Here is a 23137-nt window from a genome sequence, read left to right as displayed (position 1 = left end):
ACACACACACACACACACACACACACACACACACACACACACACACACACACACACACACACACACTTCATCATGCAGCACTGAAAGAAAAGCATTACTAGTGTATCTGACTGTAAACAAGTGGACATACCCTATTGAGTGTTCAAAGCGGTTGTGCGATGCTCCTGGAAAAACGAAATAACCGCCCCCAAGCTGCTTTATGTTTCGTAGTCTCTGAAACTGAGGTGTGTCTATGATCTTGACAAGTAGTGGATGTAACTCGATGTGGCCATGGATGGGATCATTAAACACCTGTGTGAAGAGAAATGAACAAAAAATAGACAAACTTGGAGGGTTTTGGAGGACTTGGTCTCAGATTTTCGTTCAGCACTCACTTCTTGGTGAGTAAACACTGTGCCTCATGCTAGGTCAAATTTTCTGTCACCTTGCCTTTGACCAAGGCACTGGCAGTTGGCCAGCCTACTGACGTTATGTCTAAGGTGAGTTAAATATAAAGATTGTATTTCCCTAAAAAGATCATCAAATGATATCTTACATAGACAAATATACACATGATACACATATATTATGAATTCACATTTTTATGAAGTGCTAATCACAACAGTAAGTTAGACCACAGACCAAAGACCATATTATAGAAGATACTTTCATGTTACATCACCTTGTTTAAATCTTTGATGTTCAAGTGCTTCTCCATAGTGCTGTAAATGTTTAAATGACCAAAGATTACAGTTTTGCACAACATGCATTCTGGATATAAAAGGAAACAGTCAATGAATGTAATTGTAATTTTTCAATACTGGTCAAGTGTGAGAACTTACCAGTTCTTCCAGTTTTTTATTGAAACTCTGACACTTCAGTTCTCTGAATTAAAGCACAGAACAAATAAACAACTTTTTAAGTTAAAAAATAAATCATAGAATCTATTTATAAACAACAAACAGTTTCTAATCTTCTGACTCATCAAAGCAGCTGCCTTTAACAGATATAACAGTTGAATGTGTTTGTGCCCTTCTTTCTACATCAGAAGCCAAATATTCTTCAGAAAGGTCTTCCTAACTGTTGCATAAATGTGTGGCTCTTCTGGGTTGCTTTGCTTCCACTCTTCCGTCCAGTTCATTCCAAACCAGCTCGATGTGGTTTAAGTCTGGAGACTGTGCTCGCCACTCCATGTTGTCAAGCTTGCCTTCTTGTTCTTTTTTCCTAAGATAGATCTGTAATAGCCTGGACTCGTGTTTTGGGTCATTATCTTGCTGTAGGATGAACCCCTGACCAACTAGGTGCATACCAGAGGCCACTGCAGAATGCTATGGTAGCCATTTTGGTTCAGGATGCCTCTCACTCTGTAAAAGTCACCTGTATCCAAGAAAAACACCCAAACCATGCTTCCTCCTTAATGTTTGACATTTGATGCCACAAAAATGGCTCCACAGCATGTAAAAATATAATATAAGCTCTGGCGGACTTGGTTCTATGGTAGGTCTTAAAGGGTTAAGTTGCCTAATAATTATGCACAGTAATAGTCACCTGCACACACAGATATCCCCTTAAAATAGCTAAAACTAAAAACTACTTCCAAAAACATTCAGCTTTGACATTAATGAGTTTTTTGGGTTCATTGAGAACATGGTTGTTGTTCAATAATAAAATTATTCCTCAGAAATACAACTTGCCTAATAATTCTGCACTCCCTGTATATGTCAGGTTGGGTATCAGACTCCACCTCTCTAGGGACATCTCAGGCCCTCCAAGGTATGGAGGCCTATCTCCCCTCACCACTTCCCCTACCAGTGGCAGACACCCTCAGACATCGGTGAATTGGTGGTTCTTTGTGTCCGGGGATGGGCGTCCAGGTACACACCCGCTCACTCCTGGTGGCTGCTTGTCGGAGCCTGGAGCCTGGGGCTCGCTCGGCCCACTTCGGGGGTGGGGTGCCCCGGCCTCTGGGCCTGGGGCTCGGTCACTCTGGCACAACTGGCTGCCGGCGGAGCTCACAGGCACGTCACTGCAACCCCCCCTGGCTTCTGCTCCGCGGCTGCTGAGTGACCCCTCATCTGGGGATCTCCTCAGCTCTTTCCAGGATAGTGGCACAGTTGCCTCTTCGTTGGTCTTCCTTGGTCTCTTGTGTTCTGAGGGCCTCTGGATGTCTGGAGCCTTGATCTCCTCCATACCTGCTTCATGCCCTGGAGGACGGGGCTATGGCCCCCCACACCCTCTAGCAGATCATTACATGAAGGAACCTTTTAAATTCAAGCGCGCTCATGCTCACAGGTGTACACACAGGTGCTCACACACACAAACTACACCCTTTTTGGCTCCTACCTCAAAGCACACTGTGCGCTGTCGATCTTACGTGCTGCACAATAATGTTTAATATTTAGTATTTACTGTTATATTCACATAGATCATTGCGATGATGTTGTTTAATATGTTGCTCTTTTTTTTTCTCTCTGCTTGTTTTCTCTTTTTTCTTTCTCAACAGGTGATCCAGGTGATTGATTGACTGATATATGTATTTTTCGTCTGCTTATTTTGTTGGTTTTTGTTTTTTGCCCTTTATCACCGTTCCTCTTCCCCACTGTTTTTGTTTCCCTCTTTCTTTCTCCACTTTCTTTTCCCCAGTCAAGTCTGTTCCGTATTTAACAAGTGACAATAAAAAAAAAAATAAATAAATAAAAGGTGAATCAAATAGACCAATACGGCAAGGCTGGAATGGTCGATTTGGTAAAGTAAATCTGTTGGGCATCTTTCTTCGCCTTTAGACAATAATTCTGATGGCAAAAGAGCCAAACGGGACCGGCAAAAAAAAAAAAAACATTCAAGGAGGATGCTTAAAAATGGTCATTTTTTAAATTTTACCCTCCATGGAGAAGGAGGCTAGAGGGCAAGATCAAAGTAGCACGGAGGGAGGTTAGCCAACTAACGGAGTTGCAGAAAGGTGCGACAAAGAAGGTGCATAAGAAATTCAGCAAGCTGTCCATACCTGAGGCCTTGGAAACTGCCAAGCAAAGACTCACAGCCTTGGCCAGCCGCTTGAGGAGGTACACCAGAGAGATAGAAGGCAGTAGAATAAACCAGCTGTTCTCCACAGAACCAGCAAAGGTGTACTCTCAGTGGCAAGGGAACAATAATAATAAGAGAACAGCACCACCAAGGCTGGAGACGGAGCAATACTGGAAGAGCATATGGGAGAAGGACGCAACCCATAACGGCAATGCTCATATTCAATTACTTTTGACAGTTCACTCTTCGGCTGCTCCCTTCTGCCGTATTTTGCAGCAAAATTATCCACACCCACCGCCGCGCTATGAATTGTGGGATATATGGGACCACGCTTGATATTTGGGGAAATCGATGGCACATTTGGAGTATGCATTTGAAGTACACTTTGAATTGGGACAGCCGTCGTCACGTGGCGGTGACGTAATCGCACTTAAAATGCGTACTTCAAGCGTGCAGACCCTGAATTGGGACACAGCCAATATGCGTACTTGTGCGTTCTTGCGTTCTTGTGTACTCGTGATATGTCATCAGCTGGAGACCAAGTACTGTTCTAATTCAAAGTACGCATGAAGCCGAGAACGCAAAAAATTTCCGGATGTGCTCTCGCTCCACCTATTTTATCGAGCATCCATCAGTAGTGACTTGTGTTTACTTGGTACAGCTAAATATCCCAGAATGCAGCTACAAACTTTTAAATATTACTCTTTATGGGTCGCAAAATGAACTTTTACGTTATTTTCAAGTGTAAGCTTCAAATATCTGCTCGATTTATCAAGATATCATATATTTCCAAATGTGCTCCGATGTTTTCAGAGACGTCTGTTACCCACCAGCTCCATAGCAGACCGGAAGGTCGAGGATCACGAGATCGGCGGACTCCCGGCACATCGTTTTCAACCCCCCCACGGTCTTTCGCTACTCAGGTTAAACATGATATATAAGTCTCTTAGATAACTTCGAAATGTTAATGCTTGGTTTATTTCAGTGTTTCTATTTGTTCCTGAGTAAATCGGCTTGGCTGAGATATATTTTAATTCAGGAGGAAACATTTTCACTGCTAACAAAAACAGCATGTTAATACGTGGAGATTCTAAAGACTGCTTCAAAATGATCAGATTATATTTTAAATATTTGTTCAGTTCTCTTCCAAACCCCAGCATCTGGCTATTGTAATTTTTGATGTGTCCACTAATATAAAAATAAAGTGTTCTAACATCTCACCTGTTTGTTTATATTAAGGCATACATGTACATTATTTTTGCTACTGAGGTTAAACATGATATATAAGTCACTTAGATCACTTCTAAATGTTAATGTTTGGTTTATTTCAGTGTTTTATTTGTTCCTGAGTAAATCGGTTTGGATGTGATTAAAGTTAAGCTTCATAACATATTAATCACAGTTAAATTAAGAGGGGACGGCAGTAAAAACTCTGGACCTGTGACATCATCAGGTACGCTGGTGTCCCAATTGTACAAATCGCGAGTTCGTGTTCACGTTCTCGGCAAGTCCATACTCACATGCGTTCTCGACAGGTATGGACTCACCGAGAACGAACTCGCGTACTTGAGAATTGAGAAAGGGCCCCTATTTGTTCATGCTACGATTCAGCACAGGAAGGGAGGGGGTGAGTGAGTGAGTGATTCGTTCATGCTACGATTCTGTTAGTATGTTAGCAGAGTGATGCTACTGTGAACTGATGAGCTATTGTCTTGATGTGAGTTTCCACTCAGGGTTTTTTCTTCCAGTTCAGAGCAGAAATTTTTTTGTTAAGAAACTGGCTGTTGTTGTTTTTTTTTCCACAATTTTAATTATCAGCTAGATATATTTCTATGAAATTAGTTTGCTAACAGCAACAGGGATGAGTCAGTGAATAAGTCAGTTGAGCTTGTGAATCATGATTCACGAGTCAGTAAAGTGATTCTCGAGTATTGAACGATTCGTTCATGATTCACACATCACTAAAGAGAGGTGGTGAGAGAGTCTGGATCCACAACTCTGTGGATCAAGAAGCTGTACCAAAAAGAACTATTATACAATTTTGTATGATGTGTGGAATTAACATAGTCAGTTTTTTGAAACAGTCAATACTGAGCTGAAATAGCATTTCTACAATTCTGTTGACTTTGACTTATTTGAGTTTTATAGTGACTGATTGTTTGTTGACCAATGATTTTTTTTTTCATAATAAAGTTGAAAAAAAAATGTTTTGTTCAGTGCAGAAAACATAAATTCCTCTTTTTGTAACTCAGATTTTTTTTCTTCTGAACACAAAATGTTTTAAGAATGGTTGACATTATATCAAAAACTTAACAAAAGACAAAATGGAACTATGCAGAAATTCCAACACTAACTCACTCACAAAGTATACTATTATATATTGTACATATATTTATTAGTTTCAGATTAGCCATTCTTGTATTTTGCTTGTTTACGTTATTGTATTTTGCACAACTCTGTTGCTTGTGAAGCTCGCACACAAGAATTTCACTCACATGTACTGTACCAATGTACCTGCACATGTGATGTGACAATAAAAGTGATTTGATTTGATTTAAAGATGCAGTGAACAAAAAAATTAAATAAGAACATTAAAGATGGAAACATTTTGCCAAATGTACTTTACATTATACCTGCATCTTTTTCCTTTTTTAAAAAGCTTCCTGCTTTCTTACTAAAATTGTATTGATAACATGTTATACTCATAAGACCAGTCATTTTAATAACTGCCATATAAAACCTTAAACTGAAGGATCTCACATGTAAAGTTTGACGTGCGTGTTAATTACCTTGGCAATGGCGATGAACTTCAGTCTGCATGAAAACGATGTCTCTGTTACTGATGTCAAGTTCTGACTGCTATGCACTTCAATCTCTCCTCCTTATAATAAAATGTATTTGATGTTTAATCTCCGCCCCTGTGTTTTCTGTCTTTCTATTTGTGTATGTGTATCTATGGGTGTGGTGCTTACATCACTGCTGCAATACCTGTGTATAGGATTTAGTGTGCTGTATATTTAGAAACATAATATTGCTTTCTTAATTACAGTTGTGTATTTGTCAGCTTAGAAGAACCCCCCCCCCCCCTCCTCCCATATCTACACAGTAAGTCCATCAGTCACGTTGAACCTCCTACATTGGACCATATTTGTAGTGTAGCCCAGTGAGACAAAGAAACCCTGGCACTGAGAAAAGGCTGTTTTACATTTAAGTTGCAGCCAGTGTAGGATTTGTGCAGCAGGCAGGAAAAGGACCCAAATGCAGACTCACGGAAGCAGGACTTAAACTCACAAATACAGCTTTATTTGCTGAAAGGAAAAAATACAGCACTATTCTGGGACATGTATAAAACAAAACACATGAGGAGGCCCACAGGGAGACACACAGCCATAAGTTCGGTTACCAATGCAAGAGTAAAGGAAAACACAGGGCTAACATACACCAGGGAGTGATCAGGCACCGGGCAACGGGAGGGAAACACAGCTGGGACTAATTAAACATGACAGGACAGCGAGGAAGCAAAACAGAATACACTGACATGAGACGAAGAATTGTCAGAGGGTACACGAAGACAAGCGTGACAACATGAGGAACACGAGAAAGGCAAAATAACAGAAAATAACTTTGCTTTCTTAATAAAATTTTATTGATAACATTTTATACTCTGTTAGAGATTTTCTACATTATACATTATAACCAAATCTCTATAATACAATATAATCAAGTGTGCCTTATATTTTAACCAAGTATGCCTTATATTTTGTGTGTTCATATATTTTCACATAACCAAGCCTATTGTTGAAGAATCACCTAACCAAGTCTATTGTTAAAGGAAAACTTACCTCAGTGTCTGAGATGTTTGACAGCATGATATAAGGATGCATTCTTTACTTCAGTGTCTGTGATGTCAGATAAAGCATGATATACTTCTGTATTCTTATCCCAGTGTGTGAAAGATCAGATAAGCTGATTTAATGTTTAACCTCTTCCCTGACAGTTAAAAGAGGAAGTACTATGTAACCCATTTTTGCCTTATAAATAAAGCAAGCAGCCTGTGCTCGGTGTGTGTGTCTTCTCAGAGACATTCACCCGTGTGTGTGTCTTCTCAGAGACATTCACCCGTGTTTTGTCTTCTCAGAGACATTCACCCGTGCGCACGTTTTCTAATTACTCTCTGAGTCGGTCTGCAGTTGTCTCATTTCTCTTACTTGTGTTTGAACAAATGTCAACCCCTGACATACTCATAAGACCAATCATTTTAATACATACAGACCTGTGACCTACTATATAAAACCTTAAACTGAAGGATCTCATATGTAATAGTTTGACGTGTGTGTTATTTACCTTGGCAATGGCTATGAACTTCAGTCTTCAAGCGTGACAACACGAGGAACATGAGAAAGGCAAAATTACAGAAACCAAAATCCTAGGACTAAAAATATAACACAAGCAGAACCAAAACCCATGAAATATAATAATCAACAAATATAACTAAAACACATGCAAACACTGGGTTGCAGACCCAGTACTGTGACAGAATAGAAGAGTAGAAGAGCTGGAGAATAATAGCCGAAGAAATAATATTTGCTTGGTGGGCCTCCTTGAAGGAGAAGAGGGGAAAGATATGTGTGGATTCCTAACTAATTAATATACTAAAAATGTAAATTTTGCCAAAATATCTTTACCTTTTTTAATCAATACTTGCAAAAACTATTCCGAAACTTTATTTGGAATAACAGAAGACCAAGACTCAGAATCTCATTACTATACCTTCCTTATCAAAGAGGGGGTTTACAACTTCCAAATAGTGGTACTTCTGGGCTGCTCAAATCAGAGCGGCAATGTTTTATTTTGTTAATGAGCAGACTCCAGTGTGGGTTTCTATGGAGTCTACAGAATCAAAATCCCCCCTAACATATATCTTTACTCAGCTGACAGGAAGACACTAAATAAGCAAACTAAGAACCCCTTTTTGAAAAACACTATATTGATCTGGTTTGAAACACATAACTACTTGGGAGAAATGTTACAACTGTCTAGGTTTACTCCGATATTTGGAAATAACTTTCCTCCTGGTAGGGCGGATGCAGGCTTTAAATTTTGGTTCGATCAAGGTATAAGAAAAGTGTCTTATACATTTAGGAATAATACTCTTATGTCTTTTGAACAACTTAGAAGTACTTTTTCTATTCCTGTCAAACATTTTTTTAAATTTCTTCAATTAATAAATTGTATCTTAACCACACAAGGTAACAGCTTAGAAATCCCCACCTACTCCTCTCTAGAGAATCATGTAGAACCGGTTAAAACCAATAAATAAATGTTTTTTAAAAAAGTGACGGGTATTTACTTTTAGCTGTAGCCACCAGTTCCTACTCGCTGGTCCTTTAAGCCTCAGGGCTGCCAATCTCTCACTTCCCACCCAAGCTCTCTCTCCAGCCTTCTCAGTCATTCGCTTTTACCATTTACTACCAACAGCAGATCAGCCACAGAAATTTTGCCTCATATTGGTGTATTTTTGTGATTGTGACATCGTGCTAATTTGTCTGCTTAGTAAATCTTAGAAAGAATGCCTTAATAAAATTATAGTTTTGTAATTTAGCAAGTTACTTGATATAATGTGAAGTAAAGAGAAAAACAAAAAAATCAGCAACAATATGCTAGTGTGCTTTAGGGTGGGATAAACACGTTTACTGAAGTGTTTACTAAAGTTTTTATTTCTCACTTATGACTGGCTGGAAATTTGGACAAATCTGCTTTGAAAACCTGCTTTTTAATTTTTTGTTAGGTAAATTGCGGCAGGGCATTCCTTCCAGTTATGACCCTCTGGGTCTTGCTGTCATTGCCAATTAGTGCGTTAAATTCTTTAATTAGAAAACCGATCCAACCCAAGCCATGGGAGCTAACACTCTCATCCAATGAGCAAAAACTCCAATATACAGTCAGTGAACTGGAGGTGGTCAAATATTAGGTGTATTTATTTTTGGAAATGTAATTTATAAAATGGAACAGTTAATCAGTATTTTCAAAGGCAAGAAATAAAGACTGGAGGAGTAAAGAAGTTAGGAAATTATGAACTTGATGAGGAAATGTGTATTTTCAGGGCTAGGGTTAACCAGATAAGCTTTCCTGTCACACCCAATCCCATTTTAAAAGCCTCTGTGGTATGCTTAATGGAGCAGCAGCCAAAAGTTCCTCAATCATCATGCTTGGCTGATTCTTATTTGTTTTGATTGATTCATGATCACCTGATTGTAAATATTACTGTAATCCACAGTGAATGATTGCTTCTCTTTAGCTCCCTGTAACATTGTTTTCTTCTGATTAGGTGTTAGTGCTGTATGTAGATTTTTATTTGTGTATGGGCTTTTGTGTACTTCGGTGGTAATATCACCTTCTGCTTTTGCTGTGACATCCTCCAAGGTGACCTTTGTTTTGCTGTCTGTTGTTCGATGTCTTCAGTGGAGGTCAATTTCCTATGTGTTGATTTTGATCCAGTTATGATTGACACATTTGGCAACAAATCCTGCAAAGGAGATCTTTGTTTTCGATTTAGATTTTTCTGCCCAGAAAATTGCCGCTGTTGGAGAAAAAACTGTGTATATGCACATCTGGCACATACATTGTTTTTCCCCATTGATATCTGATGTGTTTTCAAAGTGTCCCTTTATATATCTTTGTTTACTATATATTAATGACTTATACAGAAACCCACATTATTTAATGGAAACCAGTAGAAATCAGCAGAGGTTAAAAAGGGCAAATAGCCTATCTCCCCCCACCGGTCCCCCTGCCAGTGGCAGACGCCCTCAGATATTGCATTGGTGGTTCTTTGTGACCGGGGATGGGCGTCCAGGTACCCACTGGCTCACTCCTGGTGGCTGCTTGTCGGGGCCTGGAGCCTGGGGCTCGGTCACTCTAGCACAGCTGACTGCCGGCGGAGCCACTGCAATTCCCCCTGGCTTCTGCTCCGTGGCTGCTGAGCGACCCCTCATCTGGGGCTCTCCTCAGCTCTTTCAGGGATAGTGGCACGGTTGCCCCTTCGTTGGTCTTCCTTGGTCTCTTGTGTTCTGGGGGTCTCTGGATGTCTGGAGCCTGGATCTCCTCCATAGCTGCTTCATACCTAGGAGGACAGGGCTATGGCCCCTCACAACCTCTAGCAGATCATTACATGAAGGAACCTTTTAAATACAAGCGCGCTCATGCTCACAGGTGTACACACAGGTGCTCACACACACACAAACTACACCCTTTTTGCTGCTACCTCAAAGCACACTGTGCACTGTCGATTTTACGTGCTGCACAGTAATATTTAATATTTACTGTTATATTCACATAGATCATTGCGATGATGTTGTTTATTATATTGCTCTGTTTTTCTTTGCTTGTTTTCTCTTTCTTCTGTCTCAACAGGGTGAACCAGGTGATTAATATATGTATTTTTTGTCAGTTTGTTTTGTTGGTTTTTGGCCTTCATCACCATCCCTCTTCCCCGTTCTTTTTCTTTCCCTCTTTCTTTCTCCATTTAGTCCATTTGATAAAGTAAATCCGTTGGGCATCTTTATTTGACTATAGAAAACAATTCTGATGGGAAAAGAGCCAAACAGAACCATATATATATATATATATATATATATATATTGTTACGACCCGTCTAGGGCCAGGCCATAACATGAGCGAGGCACTCGCTTCCCTCCCCAAGACCCAAGCAGTCACACGCAACAAATCCGTTAGATGTGAAGTGATTTATTTACAAGGTGAATAAAGAGAACCAAAACGGGAGTGTCAACACTTCAGGGTGAGCCAAGGCCAAAACAATAAACAAAACAAACCTACACAAATCCCGCACCCCTGACCTCACCAAAATAAAGTCAAAATAAAGACAGAGTCTGACCTCCTTAACCAACTCAAAAACAGGAGAAAACGGGTGATCAAAATAAACGGCAGCTCACCCCTACCCACTCCACTTCCACAATTTTCGCACGTATACTGCAGCCAGCGGCTACCACAGGACTACTGCTGGGTGATGAGGAGAAATGCGAGGACCTCTCCCGCTGTAGCACTCCAGCCTCCTTTTATTGGGCGGGTCCTCCAGCTGGATCCAATCACGCCGGGGCAGTAAGTCCACGCACCAATCGGAACAGGGCCCTGGCACAGCTAAATTAACATAGACAAAAACACAGCACCTGCACAAACAAACACACGGACATACAAGTTCGTAACACCCCCTTCCATAAGAATTAAACAATCCTTCTAGTGTTTAATCCTAGACTACAAAATTGCTCTCGAGAGGGCGTCCGCGATGACATTTTCCGTCCCTTTCTTATGCCTAATCTGCAGGTTGAAGTCTTGCAAGAGAAGGGACCAACGCATAAGTCTCTGATTTGAGTTCTGCATCTGGGAGAGAAAAACCAATGGGTTATGGTCAGTGAACACTTGAACAGGGATAGAGCTGGATCCGATATACACCTCGAAATGCTGTAGGGCTAACAACAAGGCAAGGGCTTTCTTTTCAATGGTACTGTAGTTCATCTGATGTTTGTTGAATTTTTTTGAAAAGTAACAAATTGGGCGATCCACGCCGCAATGGTCTTCCTGCATAAGGACAGCTCCTGCACCAACCGCACTAGCGTCAACCTCGAGCTTGAAAGGGGACATAAACTTCGGGGCCGTAAGAACAGGGGAACTGCACAGTAATGCTTTTGCAGACTCGAAAGCAGTCTGACAAACAGGCGTCCACACAAAAGGCTTCTTCGGACTGATCAAATCGGTGAGAGGAACGACGACAGTGGCAAAGTTCTTACAAAACCCTCTATAATAACCACACATTCCTAGAAATCGGCGCAGCGCCCTTCTCGTTTGTGGGACTGGAAACTCAACGATCGCCTGTATTTTCGCAGTCACCGGCAGTATCTGTCCCTGACCCACCTGTTTTCCCAGATATGTGATGGTGGCTCTGCCAAATTCACATTTGGCTAGGTTCAACGTAAGCGAGGCCTCCTGAAAACGGCTGAAAACAAGAGAGAGTGTTTGTAAGTGGTCAGACCAGGTGGATGAGTAAATGACAACATCGTCCAGGTAGGCATCGCAGTTATTCACGCCCGCCAGTACTTTGGCCATAAGGCGCTGGAAAGTAGCGGGTGCATTACGCAACCCAAACGGCATAACCGTATACTGGAGAAAATGGTCCGGTGTAACAAAAGCAGATATTTCAGAGGCTCGGGGAGTTAAAGGTACTTGCCAGTAACCTTTTAACAAATCAAGTTTGGTTACAAACGATGCCGATCCCACTCTATCAATACAATCCTCCATTCTAGGAAGAGGAAATGAATCAGGTTTGGTAACAGCGTTAACTTTCCTGTAATCATTACAAAACCGAGGAGTGTTGTCGGATTTTGGTACTAGCACACACGGCGAACTCCATGCGCTGGCGCTCGGAAAGGCTAAACCGTGTTCTAAGAGATAGTCAACTTCCTTCTGCATTATCGCCCTTTTCACTGGGTTCACTCGGTAAGCATGTTGCTTAATCGGTTTATGTCCTTCCACATCAATATCGTGGCACAGGACCGCAGTTTGACGAGGGTGATCAGAAAAAAGTGATAAGTTCTTTTCTATCAGATCAGTGATGTCAGCTCGAGCGGGTTCAGACAGGTGGACTAAATATGTGTCTAAATCATTTAAGATCTCCGAATTTTTCAACCGGCCGCTACCCAGCGCTTCACTTTTCTGGAGTAGCCCGTCATCAGAGGGTTCATAGGGAGAAACAGTACTAGCGGCGCACACTGGAGACGGCGCACCCAAAGGACTCCTCGAGTGAAACGATTTTAACAGATTAATATGACAAACCCTAGACTTTCTCCGGCGGTCTGGGGTCTGGATCACATAGTTGTTGTCACTGAGTTTTTGTTCCACCACATATGGGCCAGCGAACTGAGCTGATAAGCTGGACCCTACCACAGGCAACAACACCAACACTTTCTCTCCCGGCTGAAAACTTCTGCAAACAGCTTTTTTATCATAGCGAGTTTTCATTTTAGCTTGCGTATGTGACAGATTCTCTCGAGCTAACTGACATGCAAGGTGAAGCTTTTCCCGAAGTCCGCTAACATAATCCAGAACATTATGCTGAGTTTCAGAAGTTTCTGACAACCACCTCTCCTTCAGAAGGCGGAGGGGACCGCGGACCACGTGTCCAAACACCAGATCCATCGGACTGAATCCCAAGGATTCCTGAGTGACTTCTCTGACTGCAAACAACAATAACGGCAGACCCTCATCCCATTCTCTATTCGACCCCGCGCAGAACTTGCGCAGCATAGCTTTGAGGGTTTGATGGAATCTTTCCAGAGCACCTTGACTTTCCGGGTGGTATGGACTGGATTTTACATGATTTATGTGCAACTCCTCCACAACCTGTGCAAATATTTTTGAGGTGAAATTCGTTCCTTGGTCTGTTTGAACAACCTTTGGAAGTCCGAAAGTAGAGAAAAATTTAAGTAGTGCTTTTAGCACCGGTTTTGCCTTCAGCGTGCGTAGTGGAATTGCCTCTGGGTACCTTGTTGCTGAACACATTATTGTAAGTATGTATTGGTGTCCGGATTTGGTTTTTGGCAGGGGACCCACACAATCCAATATTACTTTTTCAAACGGCTCACCTATTACTGGAATAGGATGTAACGGAGCAGGTGGAATAGGTCTGTTAGGTTTCCCCGCCATCTGACCTGTGGTACAGGTACGGCAATATGCCACCACATCAGCTTTCAACCCTGGCCAAAAGAAGTTGCGCAACACCCGATGATATGTTTTGTTCACCCCAAGATGTCCAGCCATGCTGGCATCATGCGCTAAGCTAAGCACCTGCCCTCGATGTGGCTTCGGCACCACCACCTGCGTAGCACCAGGCAAACCACACCGGTCAGAGGACCACCTCCTCATAAGAACTCCATCTTGCAAAAAATAAGAAGTGGGTGATTCACTTCCTGCACTCTTAGCTGCAGATAGAAAACAGGGAGCCAGTGATGAGTCATTCTGCTGAGCGGTTATCAATGCATTCCTATTCAATTTCTCATCCAGCTCTGGCATCAGTTTCATCACATCGCTTTTTGTTCTGTCACTCTCACGGCTGGGAGATATTCTCTCGTCTGGCGTCGCCATAAACATGTCAGCAACATCCATAACGTCATCAAATTTGCGTGACTGCGCACGAGTGATTGCACAAACAGGAAACACATTTAACAAAGGGGCGGCAACCTCAGTGACAGAAGAAATAGGCGTTTCCACCACTTCAGGCGGTGGGAAAACTGTCCCACCAGCCAAGTCATTTCCTAAAATAAACGAAACCCCTTTAATCGGCAACTGGGAACTCACCGCAACTTTGACATGCCCCGTTTTCACGGGCGAATGTAAATGGACTTTGTGTAACGGCGCCCGAAGAACGCTCATCTTAATTCCCCAAACCAACACATCCGAATCACAAGCAGTTTTATCTGACAATGGTAGTACACTATCCAACATAAACGACTGATGCGCACCTGTGTCCCGAAGAATAGTAACAGGCACTTTGTCCCCCTCTTCTCCCGTCACAGAAACAAAGCCTTTCGTGATGAACGGTTTAAAACGTGGCTCTATTTCTGCATCCACATGGTGCAAATCACGGGTGAGAGTGGAATGCGATTTAGGCAAAGGGACAACTTTGATGAGACCTACGCCCGCTGGATTTCTAGAGCCTTTGCGCTGCTCTTTCCTCCGGAGCGCAGGACAGGCAGCGATTAGATGTCCGGGTCCGCGACAATAAAAACAGTCGCGATTAACACCATCCTCCTGTCTATCTTTCAGTCCTATCTTTGGTGACTTTATCTTCCTTTCCTGTCCCACCCTAATATTCTGTGAGACAGCGGCTGAAAATATAGTTTTGTGGGTGAGAGTAAACTCATCAGCCATCACTGCCGCTTTAGCAAGTGAGGTCACCTTTTGCTCATTCAGATAAATAACTACTTGGTCCGGCAAACATTTTTTGAATTCCTCTAACAAAAGAAGCTCTTTCAGCCCCTCGAAATCCTGTGCTTTACTGGCCTGCAACCATCGTTCAAACAGGCGACTTTTTTCACGGGCAAACTCCACAAATGTCTGATTGGCGGTTTTTTCACACTTCCTAAATTTTTGACGGTAGGCTTCTGGGACGAGCTCATATGCCTGCAACACAGTCTTCTTCATGACGTCATAATCCAGGCTATCTTCAATCGATAAACTGGTACACACCTCCTGGGCTTTGCCAACCAATTTGCATTGTAACAGCAGCGGCCAAAATTCCTTCGGCCAACTTAACGCGGCCGCTATACGCTCAAAAGCATTAAAATAGGAATCCACTTCAGCCTCACGAAACGGGGGAACCAGTTTAACGTGTTTGGTGATGTCAAAACCTGTCGGGACCGTGGTGGACGTACTAGGATGACTAGAGGCAGATGTGGAGGGCTTTCGCTCCAGCTCCAAAGCTCTGACACGGAGGTGCATTGCTTGTACCTCAAGCTCTTTAGCACGGGCTTCCACCTCCCTAATACGGAGGGTCAAACGGAGATCTTCCGTAGACCGCCCCGCCAGGGGTTCCCCGGCCGTACCAGACTCAGCTGCTTCAGGCTTCGCCCCAGCAGCATCAGGGTCCGCCTCGGCTGTGTCAGAGCCCGCCTCAGCCGCATCAGAGTCCGCCTCGGCTGGTAGCACGTTAACAGGCCCTTTGACATCCGACCCCGGCTCAGCCTCCGGAGCCACCTTCACACCCCCGCCATCAGGCTGCTCTACAGCTGCCTGCGGGGCAGGAAGAACGCCTCGCTCCACCAACTCTGCACACAAAGCGTCCCTAACCACCGCTTTGCGGGCACCATAGGACACTTGAACGTCATAACAACTAGCAATGATAAGCAAATCCGCTTTCCTGCACTTCACAATTCTATCCCACGAAGGCGAAGTAACAAAATCATCCAAAGAAAACTCCATAATTCCACACACCTACCACCCCCACACCCAAGAAAACCGCCAACAGACCAAACACACGCAAAAACCCACAGAAAAGGCAGAGGACGAGCCCCCAATTCATGTTACGACCCGTCTAGGGCCAGGCCATAACATGAGCGAGGCACTCGCTTCCCTCCCCAAGACCCAAGCAGTCACACGCAACAAATCCGTTAGATGTGAAGTGATTTATTTACAAGGTGAATAAAGAGAACCAAAACGGGAGTGTCAACACTTCAGGGTGAGCCAAGGCCAAAACAATAAACAAAACAAACCTACACAAATCCCGCACCCCTGACCTCACTAAAATAAAGTCAAAATAAAGACAGAGTCTGACCTCCTTAACCAACTCAAAAACAGGAGAAAACGGGTGATCAAAATAAACGGCAGCTCACCCCTACCCACTCCACTTCCACAATTTTCGCACGTATACTGCAGCCAGCGGCTACCACAGGACTACTGCTGGGTGATGAGGAGAAATGCGAGGACCTCTCCCGCTGTAGCACTCCAGCCTCCTTTTATTGGGCGGGTCCTCCAGCTGGATCCAATCACGCCGGGGCAGTAAGTCCACGCACCAATCGGAACAGGGCCCTGGCACAGCTAAATTAACATAGACAAAAACACAGCACCTGCACAAACAAACACACGGACATACAAGTTCGTAACAATATATATATATATATATATATATATATATATATATATATATATATATAAAGGGCAAATATTCTGTGGCCTGGGGTGATTTTGGGTTCTGTTGGAAAAAGTGTCATGTTATCTCATCAATTGCCAGAGAGAGTACACACACGCACACAGTTTGTAGGTTATTTTGCATGTTGAAAGGGAGCAAATAGGGAAAATGGATTTGAATGTGGAAACATTTACATGTGTACTTTGAAACCCAAATATATAGTCAATACCCAGCATTTTGCATTTAACCAAATAAATGAAAGCGTAAGACACTGAGTTTGTGGAACAACTTTGGATCACAGCCCTACATGATTATTTCCAATGCAAACAAAACTTATTTAGAAATGAATGTGTGTTTCAACATACTTTTTCGGCCCCACACGAAACAAACCAGAAAGCAATTAAAGAAATCAACAAAACAAAATCTAATCAACAAAAAAAGACAAAAGGTGTGTTCAAATAGTTCATTTCTTTCATTACTAAATGAGACAGGTAACCTGTGTGGTAGCCATTGTAAGAGCTGTCCCAATTCTCCAAATAATAAAGAAAGGAGTTTTGGTGCTTCCAGTGGGCCTGTAAGGTCAAATGCACTGCAACTTAAGGAAGAACCCACAAATAGAAAAATGCTGCTTAAGCATATGTATTGTTTGTCCTTTATTTTGACCTGTGCTAAACAACAGGCTAAAAATACCTTGTGTCTAAGAAGCACGTTTTGTAGTACACTGTAAAAAATATTGTAGAATTTACAGTGAATTACTGGCTGCTGTGGTTGCCAGGATTTCACCGTAGAAAATATTGTGATAATACAAAATACATAACAGTATACTTGTTGATAAATGTAAAATTCACAGTGAACTTTGGTTTTTGTACAATTATTACATTGAAATAAAAAACTAATATAAAGTAAACCAGTTAAAATACATTTTAATAAGCTTGTTTACTGTCTCCTATTGACAAAGCACAGAAGAGCTGTATAATACAAAACATGCCTTTTTATTCAAAAGTTCATATTTACACAAAATTATTGGCAGCTGTTGCAGCCAGAATGTCGTCTAAAAAAATTAAGGTCCAACAAATGAGGTAATAAACAGAATAGGGATAACTGGCATAAAACTTACATTCTTTGACTTTTTGTCATAATTTGCTAGAAACATTACTAAAAACCAGTAGAGACAATGATTCAGTTAAACAGTTAACATCCATCCATCCATTTGCTTCCACTTATCCTTTTTCAGGGTTGCGGCGCTGGAGCCTATCATAAGGTGAGAGGCGGGGTACACCTTGGACAGGTCGCCAGTCTGTCACAGGGCTAACACACAGGGACAGACAACCATTCGCACTCACATTTACACCTATGGGCAATTTGGATTAATCAATTAACCTATCCCCACAAACTGCATGTCTTTGGACGGTGGGAGGATGCTGGAGTACCCGGGGAGAACCCATGTAAACACGGGGAGATCATGCAAACTCCACACAGAAAGACCCCAGCCTGATGGTGGAATTGAACTCAGGACCTTCTTGCTGTGCTGCAACAGTGCTAACCACCGCCCTAAACAGTTAATATTTAATTATAAAATACCCTGATGTTGCACCGAATTGTCCTAGATGTGATTACTCTCCTGTTTCTTTGGGGCACATGTTTTGGTCATGTCCCTCCCTGTATGGTTTCTGGACATCAATTTTTCAATCACTGTCAGCTATATCGGGTGAAACACTGCGGCCTGACTCTTTGATAGCTATCTTCGGTGTACCTCGGGAAGAGCTGAGACTCTCTCCCCTCCACAAAAACGCAATAGCCTTTGCCTCGTTGCATGCCCGCCGTCTGATACTGCTGAGCTGGAAGGCGTCGAACCCTCCTTCCTACGTCCATTGGATTAGAGAGGTGATGTTGGGATTAGCTCTGGAAAAAATTAGGTATACCATGCGCGGCTTGGAGAGTAAATATGACAAAACCTGGTCACGGTTCATAACTCATGTCAAGAGTCTGTCTTTTGCCTGATTTATTGTTCTTTCCTTGTTGGTAATTTATGCTCTTGCTCTCTTCTCGGACTGCTGTCCATGGTCTCCTCAATGCCCGTACTTTGACTGTTGGGATTTCTTTATTCCCTTTTTCTTCTTTGTTTCTTCTCTCATGTGCCGGGGTCCGGCTGTTGGTGCTATAATGACTGTCACAGATTGGTTTGAGTGTTTCTCCCCTTTTTTTTTTTTTTTTTTTGTGTTGTGTGTATTGTGCTTCCTGGTTGTGGGGATGCCACCTGGATGGGGGTGGGGGGTAGGGTTCGCAACTTTTGTAAGAAATTCTGGACTGTTTTGTTGGAAAACTATAAATAAAGTTGTAAAAAAAAAAAAAAAAAAAAAAAAAAAATACTTGCAGTGGTTGACAAAGTTTCTTTTTAGAGGGCTTTCAAAACAGTCTCTGATGGTGTCTGGGGAACTGGAACTGGTTTTGGATTCAATGTGCTGGAGGACTTGCATATTGTTCTTCAGATGCTCGGTTTAGATTAGCGTTCTTTCCTTGCAGTCTGAAAGCAAATACAAAGCACAAAGCAAACTGCCCATTTCAAAAGCAAATATACAATCTTACATGTAATAGAGCTGACACAATTAATCGTATAATGATTTACAATTGTGATGCATTGCAATGCGGAAAAAAAGCATTCTTAATCCATTCAGAAGAAACTAATCGATTATTAAATACAGTCCTAATCAAAAGTTTAAGACCACTTGAAAAATGGCAAAAAATCATCTTTTGCATGGTTGGATCTTAACAAGGTTCCAACAACATGCAACAAGCAGAAATGGGAGTGAGACAAAACATTTAACTTACATTTCACAAACTTAAACTGGTACAGGCTGTTTTACAGCTGATCAAATATTTAGGACCACATGCCTTTAAAAGGCCAAATCTGTGCAAAACTGTGGATTCATTGTCATTTTCTGTCAGGTAGTCAGACTGTCAGGATGTTCTGATGGCAAAAGCAAAAAAGCGTTTCTTTTTGAACATGGTCGGCTCGTTGAACTGCATAAGCAGGGTCGCTCACAGCGCGCAATCGCCAGTGTTGGGGAGTAACGGAATACATGTACCGCCGTTACGTATTTAAAATACAAAATATGAGTAACTGTATTCTGTTACAGTTACCGTTTAAAAAGGTGGTATTCAGAATACAGTTACTTTGTTGAAATAAATGGATTACACTGCGGTACTTTCCTGTTTCATTTTGTCGCGGGTCAGGACTGTTTGGGTTTTGTTTGACAGCTACGGTCTTTTGTTCCAGGCGGCAGCGTTACGGTTGCCATGGTTACAGGGCGACGCTCTCTCTCTCTGCGACTGTGTGTTTCCTGGGTGAGAGAGCGCCTTTTCGTTGTTGTTGTTGTGCTAAGCTAACAGGCAGAATGCTACAAGGAATGTAGCATCATGGGCAGTGTAGTCCGTGTTGCAGGGAGAATGGACTGCCATACACGTTATGTGTCTGTGAGCGCGAGGAGGGAGAAAAAGGGGAGTGGAAAGGTACAAGTTGTCATCGAGCAAAAACGGGAGCTGGAAGCATGTAAATATAATAATAACCACTGCAGCCAAGAAGAGTGCCTGACGAGCCCAGTTGTAAGTAAGCTATTAAGACTCGACTGTACACCGTGTTCGTGTTTTCCTCCGAAAACAATAAGTTCCGTTGGAGCAGTCTTTCAACGCCTTTCTCTGTCTCTCGCAAGAAAAGTTGACCTACACAACAAAGTAAAGCTATTTTTCGGCTACGAGCCGACAGGGACCCCGCCGTATTAGTCTGAGGTCCCTTTACTACAGTTCAGAGTCGCGGACCTTCAGTAATAGTAATAAATCACACAGCAATAGTACATTCACATTGTTGTATGTATATATATGTATATATTGTACTATTCTTAGTTAGTGTATTGTCTGTCTTGTCTTAATGTTGGTTTATAATGGAGCACTGTAACAAAAATTAATTTCCCCCAGGGATCAATAAAGTATTCTGATTCTGATTGTTGTAAAAAGCATGATAATATATTAAGTAATCCAAAGTATTCAGAATACGTTACTTTCATTGAGTAACGTAACGGAATACGTTACAGAATACATTTTGGGGCATGTATTCTGTATTCTGTAATGGAATACATTTTAAAAGTAACCTTCCCAACACTGGCCATCGCTGCTGAGGTGGGATGCAGTTAAGACGGTCATTTCTTAAATAATCCTGGGGGTTATGGAACAAAAATGTGAAGTGGAAGACCTAAAAAATCTTCAACCTGAATTAAGGCCATTAGTGGTGCCGACTGCACCCCCATAACCATCAAACGGCATCTGAGACTGAAGGGCTTCAAAAACCAATTCTCTGATGAGAAAAAAATATAACCTTTTTTTTTTCTCCTGTAAAAAAATGCAACCTTGATGGTCCTGATGGTTTCCAACCTTACTGGCATGACAAGCAGGTCCCACCTGAGATGTTTTCTTCGCCCTACAGACGAGGGGGTGCCACAATGATTGGGGAGATGCTTTTTCTGTCAGTGGAACAATAAAGCTGCAGGGGTGTCAAACGGCTGCTGGCTATGTCAGAGCATCCCTCATGACTGAGGGCCCTCATCTGTGTGGTAACGACTGGGTTTTTCGGAATAGAATAGAATAGAATAGAATAGAATAGAATAATCCTTTAATTTGGTTTTAACAGCAGCCAGAAAGACACATATACAACAAACAGTACACAGGACACAGAACAGAAACATACACAATTTTTCTTACATATTTACATTAAGGACAATCGTTACTATACTATACTGTGCCGCAGTCGCAAGGTTTTATGCACCTTTTGACTATTGTTGAACACACCACCCGGTGGCTGGAGGCGGTCCCCCTGGCGTCCACTACCACAGCAGTGGTGGGTAGTGGACGTTTTTATCAACCTGGGTCTCGCGTTTCCATTACCTACAGGATTAACAACTTCAAAGCAGGGGCGATTCTAGGATCAGAACTTTGGGGGTGCTGAGCACCCAAAGAGCTGCCCAGCCAGGCAAGATAAACTTTACTCGTCACGATCAGACTTCTTCCCCATCTCTGTCAGTCCCTGCATCCTTAAACGTCTCCAGTTGTCCCAAGTTCCCTCTGACTGTCTCCTTGGTGCATTTAAACCCCTGTTCCTCCCTGTCCTGTCATCTGTTGTCTTTGTCAGTCATCAAAATTTTACCATCTCTGTGCAAGTCTGCAAATTTCTTTATTAAATCATAAGATTCTTAAATTCATCAAGTCTCTCTGTGCCTGGGTCCTCGTCACAAAACATGACATCACTGTTTTGTACATTTTAACACAATTTAATCCCACATTTGTGAAAGAAAAGCAAAACACTATTTTAAAAGTCTCTAACAAAACCATCAAATCGGATAAAGGTTATTTAAATGCTGCAAACGAAGAATGGATTGGAATAAAAAAAAAAAATACATATTCTAACCTTAATTACTGGGGGAGAATAATGAATGATGCTCATAGTGAGTAAGAAGTAAACTGAGTGCATTTTTTGTCAGAGATTCACTTTGAATGTGTATGTATAATACAATACACTCAATACACAAAAAATACACAAAATACACTCCAAAAATAGAGTCCTTGAAATGTACAAATGTACAAAATATTGATTAAAAAAAATGATGAAAATGGAGGCAACTTTGCCTATGGTACAATGTATACGATGTATGAAAAGATCTTTACTGCAGATACTAATATGGCTCTGCAGATTTTTTATTTTATTTTAACCTATGTCACCTCACCTTCAGGTTGGCAAATCTGTCTATTGTGGAGGTATGTAATAACGATAGGAGATGTCTCAGTGTCTCACTCCAACAACTTTATTAACTCACTCTCAGAACTTCACATTTAGTAAGCGCCAAAATCTCCACCCCCACACTTCCCTTCAACTTGGGTGTGAGTGGAGCCACCTGGTGGTCCGCCACACTATCACTTTTTGGTGGTCAACTCTCTCAAGCAGTTTAACAGTTTCTGTTGTGCCGGTCACTGTTCCCTGTTTCTTCCTGACCTTGTACTTTCTCCTCACATTCCCCACAGCCACCTGGTGGTCCGCCACACATACCCCCCCTTGAACACACAGTCAGGTCTCCATTCAGTCCAGGACCCTGGGTCTAAGCAAACGACCCGAACGACTGAACCTGGGAGGGAGAGAACGGGCAGAGGAAGGTCCATCCTGTGAACGAGGCTGGTGAAGGCGAGTAGGAAAGGCAGGAGGAGGCTCAAACGCCGGTGGTCCGGGGGTAGTCCTGAGGGGAAAACCAGAGTCTGTCAACCCCATCGAAGGAGGTCGGCCACGGCGAGGGGCCTGGGCCGGCACTACATCTGCCGGCGCCCATTCCTTAACAGATTTACGAAGGCCTGGCCAAACAAATTTAGAGCTGACCAGTTTAACAGAGGCCCGGACCCCTG

At 42.3% G+C, this 23137-nt stretch overlaps 1 long non-coding RNA gene across 2 annotated transcripts in view; it reads right to left on the bottom strand.

Moving 5' to 3' along the window:
* The window catches only part of LOC143414277 (uncharacterized), a 52514-nt gene that overhangs the window by 392 nt on the left and 28985 nt on the right, over nt 1-23137 (bottom strand). Inside the window, exons 1-4 of one of the 2 annotated variants that reach the window (XR_013094799.1) lie at nt 5793-5880; nt 822-864; nt 662-701; nt 131-291 (exon numbers count right to left, since the gene is read on the bottom strand). This is a non-coding gene — a long non-coding RNA (uncharacterized LOC143414277). Of the gene's footprint in view, nt 1-130; nt 292-661; nt 702-821; nt 865-5792; nt 5881-23137 lie in introns of those variants that run through there. The other variant, XR_013094800.1, reaches the window with a different exon arrangement.

Source organism: Maylandia zebra, linkage group LG20, assembly GCF_041146795.1.
Source record: "Maylandia zebra isolate NMK-2024a linkage group LG20, Mzebra_GT3a, whole genome shotgun sequence".
Taxonomy (NCBI): Eukaryota; Metazoa; Chordata; class Actinopteri; order Cichliformes; family Cichlidae; genus Maylandia; species Maylandia zebra.
Note: the sequence above shows the minus strand (reverse complement) of the source record. Positions and strands in the feature narration are given on the sequence as shown.